Source organism: Harpia harpyja, chromosome 7, assembly GCF_026419915.1.
Source record: "Harpia harpyja isolate bHarHar1 chromosome 7, bHarHar1 primary haplotype, whole genome shotgun sequence".
Lineage (NCBI taxonomy): Eukaryota > Metazoa > Chordata > Aves > Accipitriformes > Accipitridae > Harpia > Harpia harpyja.
The window spans coordinates 41085487-41093015 of NC_068946.1; positions in this window are offsets into that span (position 1 = coordinate 41085487).

Consider the following 7529-nt stretch of genomic DNA (forward strand, 5'->3'; position numbering starts at 1 on the left):
GGCTTTTTCTTAATGAAAACTGCAGTACATTTCTAGAAGATTTGAGGAGAGGTGGGGGTGGTTTGTGGCAGAAGAACACTTTTTAAATAACATCTGCTTAATATTGTAACAGTTATGCTACTTGGTATTGTATTATGAGGTGGTTTTTTTGCTGAGAGTTTGTAGAGCTTTAGGAACAGCCTGTGAAATAACATTGATCTTGATGTGTAGGTTCAAAATAGGGCAGTATAAATCTTTACCATACTGGAAGGAGTATGTATGGTAGAGCTGTTCTGGTTATATGACAAATGTGCTTCAGAAGAATATTGATGCTGTTTCTTATTAGCATAAATTCGCAAATCGAGAATATAGAAATATTGGAAGCATAATTCAGAACACACGGTGCTTGTTTTCAGTCTCTGTATCAGTTTGAAAATGGAACTGATCCAGTTCAGTTTAAAGTTTGTTTAGTCTCTGAGCCCTACACCATAATGCCTGGTTCTTTCCCTTGTTCTGAGTCTTCTGCCTCACAAACTGGGACTGGGCATGACAGTGCTTGAGTGGCTTATATGGAAGAGATTTATGTGCGGTATTCTGGTGCTGATTTCCTCTCCCCAGTTTTAAAGCATTATTTACTTCTAATAGTAGTTTGGACCAGCTCTTGTGGCAACAGTTAGTAGAAAAATGATAATTTAGTATAATGGGAGGAGTCTGTGACAATGGGATAGCTGAGCAAGTCAGCCAGTGTCCCTCTGCATAATTCTAACACACTTTATGAATTGCTTTGGAACTATTCTCCACTCTTCATAAACTTGAAAAAAAAAAAACCCCTACTAAATGTGGAAATGGCTTAATAGTAATACTGATTTTTGTAATTGTGGCACTAGTCTAGTGGTAGCTGGATTTAGGTCAGCGCTCTTCTGTAGTAAATCTTGGCTATGATGACTAATGATCTTACTCTTCTAAGTAATGGGTCTGGGTGGGATGCAGTACTCAGCATCAAGTAAAGCGTAATAATGTTACGAGGTAAGAATGACTCCATGCTTCAGTAACAGCATGCTGGTATTCAAACTTTAGATTTAATTACTTTGACATGATTACTGCAGTAATTACTGCCTGCTATTACTCCAGACTGTAGCTGCGAGTGGCAGACTGGTATGCATTTACTCACTACAAAACAGTTGCTGCTGTGTGTGGTAGCATCTGTACTGGCATATAGTTGGTCAATTCTGCTTTCCAGACAGGGGTCGGTTGCTGAGAAACACTGCTGGTTCCTGCGGCTTTTGTTCCACTGGACCCTCACTGATCCGCAGTCCAGCAGTGCTCCTCACCCAACGGTCGCAATAGACTGCTCCAGAATTAGTCTCTAATCCCAGCCCTCTAGGAAAGTAAATTGTCTTGTTCAGTCACAAAACTCAGCACTGTATTTTGTCAGGCAGGTGTCTTCATTTGAAGCAGTACTGTAGACTGCAATTCTAATGCTTCGCCGTGACCAGACAGTGCGTGGTGGGCTCTCGCTGCCCGGTAGCCTGAATCCAAAGAATCTGGGACCCAGCTCTCTTGTGAGGACCTGACTGCACTCCATGCTTTATCAGATGCTCTTGTTGGCCACTGCCTCTCTTGCACAAATGGATAACGAGATCCCTTGCTAAGTAGACAGCGGAACAACATGGCTGAGAGCTCCATGTTTGCCTTGAAAATGGTACACATGAAGAAAATCTTGCTTTCTGCCCTCACACTGCTATATACATACCCTTCTGAGATGCTGTGTTTATCCCTACGGGAGCATGCTTGCACGACACTGCGTGTTTCCTAGCAGCAGCAAGGTGCGATGCAGTTCATGGATCCAGATGACTTGCAAATGAACAGCAATAGCTAGATGATGACTGAGAAAGTGTTTGCTGTAGGGCTCTCGCTAAACTGGGGGCAAAATAACAGATAGGTGTGGCAAAACTGTGTTTCAGACCATGAGCAATGGCAGAGGTGGGTGAACTTTGGGGTAAGTACGTTATTTCTTGGAAGTCTGTGGACAGAGGAGGTGTGATTTTCTTGGATGTAATTCAGGTTTCCTTGTTGAAATAAAAGCTTTTACTCTGTTCCCTGGCCACCTCCTTAGGCTGAATTCCATACTGAGGAAACTTAATCTTCTTGAGGGATTGTCATTTTTTAATAGTGCTTTTCTTCATTTATGTTTCTGATAGGCTACAATACTGAAACTTGTGTTTATGTGCTTTTCGTCCTTGTGGCAAACCGGCAAGTGTCTCTCTATGAAGGGATCAATGCTTGAAGGATATTGTTGTTATTCATTAAGATGGCCTTCTAGACTAAAAGGGCACAGTGACATTGGGGTGACAATTTCAGCAGCATTACATGTAGCTCAGCAAAGCACTAAACTACACCAGATTTCTATTTCTCTGGTTCCTTATGCCCTCCTGATGGTCATAATTTTTAGTAGCGCCTTAATTTTTTTTCTAGTGTATTTTAAAACTTGGGACTTAAAGACAAGTGGTTCTCAGGATAACTTAATGGGGTACACAATAAGCATAGGATAAGGATCTAAACCTCCTACAAAAAGTCTGCAAGTAGAGCTGAACTCCATTTGTTGCAGTCAATTCATGGGGTTTTTGTTAAGCACTGAACAGTAAATCATGCACAGTGCTATCAACACCTGGGATTGGCTAGCTTGCTCTGATTTAAATATCTTTTTGTACAATATTGGTTAGGATTTTAATTGTTGTCATGTGGTAGATGAAACTAAAGATTGAGAGAAGCAGTTTCCATTTTTCTTTTAAACTAAAGCTGCTTCAATAGTAAATTACCTGTAAGCTCTGTTCTCACCTCATAGCCTGTTAAGTTCAAATTTGTCCCCTTTTCAGGAAGAAGTATGGGAATTTAGAAGGCTTTTAAAATTCCAAAGAAGTAACTTCACAACTTGAGAAGATCTTTCGGAAGATGGGTTTGAGGACAGTCAGAAAAGGCAAAAATCATGACTAACTGTATAGCTTTTTCACTAAAGAGATGTTTCAAACTACACTGAAAATTTTTGCTTACATTTCTGACATTTTGACACTGTTTTCAGCTTTTCTTCCTTGCAAATGTTCCGAAGAGCCTATCTGTACAGTCTTAGCTGAAGGTGTAACTCAGGCAAAGTTAAATGCCTCCAATCAAATCTCTTTTACTTCCATAAATTATACTTGTAGCTGCATTAGCTATTTAAACAGTTATGTAAAACATACAGTACAATATTTATTATACTGTATATCATAAAATAATGTTCAAATAATTACAAGCCAGATATAACCAAGACACTTAAAAAGTGAGAATAATTCTAAGAAAACAGAATTCCTGGTAAGATGATAATGTAACCATTGAGTCTGAATACCAATGTTATTAGGACACAAAGAAAGCTTCAACTGAACTTTGTCAGAGTTCACGCAAAAAGGAGGGCAAGTTTAAATTGGATTTAGAAATAACTAAGTGAAGGTAACAAAGTACAATTAATATGACCCCACTAGGGGGTCTGGACTGAGAGAACAGTATGACTGGATTTGGAGACAAATTATCATCCAAAAATAATACATAATATAAATTATCGATAGTCAAGTTTAGCTTATACTGTGATCCCATTACATACCAAAAGTTAACTAAAATTCAAGCACTTCTGCTGTGAAGAGGCATGTGTTCCAACTTGTTTGAAATAACAAAAGTCCAAACTGAGTAGTTACATAAAACAGTTTTACAAACTCGACAGACCGACAGGCTAGGACAAATGTCATTGTTTAAAGAACTGTTGAGTGTGTTTTCGAGTCGGTGTTAAGATGTCTGACAAATATACATGCTGGAAGATCACAGAAGTAGGAGAAAATACTTATCTTTCGAGTCACATAAATGTGTTTTGGTTGGCTAGTGCTGATGGCATAACTTCTCCCTTCTTGATGGTTTGGTGGTTTTATGTGGATTGGAAGGAGGTTTTATATCATGGCTACTACACTCACTGTTATTCCTGGGAGTTCTGTGGCAATACTACTGGACTTCTGTTACCTGAAACAAGTCTGTGATCATATTTGAGAGGAAAATGGGATCAGGCAATGACGATCCCTCCACCAGTTTAGGTTACACCCTAAACTTTTCACTATGTAAAACCCTCTGCTGCTCTTTCAAGTGGTTGTTGGTTTCTTTCCTTCACTCTTCCTTTCTCTTTTTCAAGTCTACTCTAGGAAACTTATTTCAGCTTCATCTGTCTCTTGTAGCATAAATTTTGGGGTTTACTCATAATGTTGATTATTTAACATGCTGCAGTTTGCAAGTTTGACCTCCAACTCGGATTCTGCAGTAGTAAGGATGCTAAGTGTGTCAGTAAAGCAGCAACCTTAGTGGCATGCACATACGTTAATAACTCTAATTTGAAAGTCAAACAGAACCACACAATTATGATCTGGCACAGCAAAGAGAAGCAAATAGTTTAATTACACATTCCATGTTGTGGTAGCCCACATGTATTCATTCACATTCATAAATACTCACTTCCTGTACTTCGTTACTTAACCACCATAGAATTTGGCTATTGTTGTCTGGAGTGTTCTTATTCCATAGTTTACATAGAAAACCAAACTTGTATCTGCACTGATGGGTTACTATAGTATTATTGATAATTATTGTATAGTAGTGTTGCAATAGTGTACTTGAGCCTGCATCTGTTAGTGGCTCTGCATTTCTACTCCATCTAGCAAACCTCCTAGAAATATCTTTTATTTATAAATATTTTTGAATGTTAAAACAGGGTTATTTGATAACCTATTTTGTGACTCTTCTGTCATCTGTTACTCACTTATGACAAACTACAGTATGTCGGCCTTTTAGGCCCACTGGTCCTCAGACCTACTACTGGTCCACCACCTGCACTACCTAAAAATTATGTTTCTGTGCATGTCAATCCACTCACATCTCCTTTTGTACAAGGCAGGCACTCTTTATACAGATTTGCAGAACAGCATCCTTATTCCCTTTTAAATACTTCTCCTGTTATATCCAAGATATTTGGCAATTTTCACCATTAATTCATTGCTACTTTGTGCTTTCTTCATTTATTTCTTTGTTATACCCAGCTGTTGCCTCTAACCCGCTCTGGAAATTCTTCAGGATGGGATGGTTTTGGTTTTGTTTGTAAAACACTGATGGCAGTTTCTAATAAAAATACAAGGTAGTAAGTAGTAATGGAGGTGTCTCATAGGTGCTCCCTGGTTAGGACTCTTTTCTCAAATGGCACATATATTCCACCGTTTCTTTAGAAGCAGACAGACAGTAAGTATAAAATCTTATTCAAAGTTAATTACATACTTTGAGGTTTTCCTGTAATTTTTGTTCTTATTTTTTGCATTAATAAATATTTGCATGTGAATAATGGGAGAAATTGTCTTAGACTTTCCGTTGTTGAGTGCTATCTTAAAAACCACCACCAACAAAGCCTAGCCAGACAGCTGAGAGAGCATCAAATTCCTCAGGAGACTTAGCACAACAGATAGCTAGAATTTTTTCCTGAAATTGGCTTTACTGTGATTGTATAAGCTGCACATGTAAACTTGATAGCTGGTAATCATAGACTATTTGACTAATATTAAAGATTTGCCAGTAATGAGATCTGAATGTCTGCAGCTGGTTTACATGCCACACCAGGTGAGCTAGTAAATAGAGAATATATATAAATGTGTATTCAGGTAGCCGTTACATTGGAGGATACAGTAGTGAGCAAGGTAACTATTTAAGAACAGCTTGGCAAGGTAGAAATGATGTCATAAATAATCCTCCAGACACACTACAGATGTGAGGAAGCATAGCTGCCTTGGCTGCAATTAAAGACAAGCCAACTCTACTTTATAATATTAAAATGATAACACAGCACTCTGTCCTGTATTGCTGTCCTGCACATTGTACACAAGTTCTGTGGTTTCATGTCTCCTGAAGTGAACAGCATATGGATAATTAGTGCTGCCTTCAGGTCCTTCTTTTGCTGAAATTGCATACTCTCTGAGTGTTTACCTGTTTATTTCAAATGGGATCTGTGTTTCAGACTGTTTCAGTGCAAACAAACAAAAATCTAACAATAAGTGAACTACCTAGAAGACTGAGTGAAAGTGGGGTTATACAATACAGCTCCTATGCTGGGACTACTGCCACCTCCAGAAATTCCTCAGAGGGAAAACAGGTACTGTTCTAGTGAAGTACTTACAAGACAAGACTTCTGAAACTCTTTTTCAAGTAGTTTGGCTAGAAACACTCTCTCCTACAATGATTTTTTATGAAAAGAGGTAACGGTGGGAAAAGAGTGAATGTCCAAATATGGAATTAACTGCAAAAACGTACAACCAGAGAAAGGTACTGCCAGTTGCAAAACTGTAGCCTTCACAGCATAATGTATCTGAGTTTATCTCACTAGCATATTAACAGAAGCAGATGCAGATGCTTTACACTATCTTAATGGTGTATGACTTTAAAATAATAAAAAAAATACCTACCATACTGATAGCTGTGAGCAGCATTTTTTTAGGAAGAGTGCATATATTCCCTCCATCAATCTAGGAATTACAATATGAATATGATTTTTAAAGCTGGAGAACTGCTGCATAAATTTGAAAAAAAAATTCAAAGTATTGTACTGAGATTAAGAATTATTTTTTTAAATTCTGCTATAACCTTTAATATGTATAGCTAAGGGATTATATTGCTGTTCATTACAAAGTGAATTCCTATTCTTTCCATTCTATTTGTTGACTTACAATCTAGGGACAACTGTTGTTCAACACCTTTAAATTTTTGTGGTTATTGTTCATAGAATATGACAAATGTAATTTAGATAGTGCAGATAATTTAGATAGTTTGGATTGTTCTTTGCATGTTCTAGGACGTGTGTCCATCTTTCCTGTCAAATAAATAAATGTTCTGGTTTTTAATCCTCCTGCAGAGATCTCATAGTGCATCTACTTGCTCTGGGAGATATTCCTTGTTGTTCTTGTCCTCCACTGTCCCTAAGGGAGCCTTCCATTTACTTATGATGATAAACTTGTTCTGAATTTTACACTCACCAGCTGGTTTTAATATTTTTCCTCTTAAGTATTTATTTTATAAGTAACTGTCTCTCAACGCATCTTTAGATAAATATTAAAGAAATAATGTAGCAACACCATGTAGAAATGGAGGAGGAAAATGGAAACTTCAGAGGTAACCTAGACAGTGATATATCCAGACGTGCCTAACAGATGTTTCTCAAACCTGTTCTTACAAAGTTCAGTGATAGCAATTACATAACCTCCTGAGATACCTTGGCTATCTGAAATATCTGAGATATCCCCAAAATATCTGCGATGGCAAGGCTGCCCGAAAATCTAACCAAGAAATCTGTAGCTGCAAACTAAGCCCGTTATTTTCTGTCTTCTCTCTCTGACATGCATCTTTTTTTAACAAAAGGTGTACACATCTGTAGGCTGTTGTCATGCTCCTGGTAGTCATCTTTCCCAGATGAAATAATTCTCTCAACCTCCTCCTTATGTCATTTT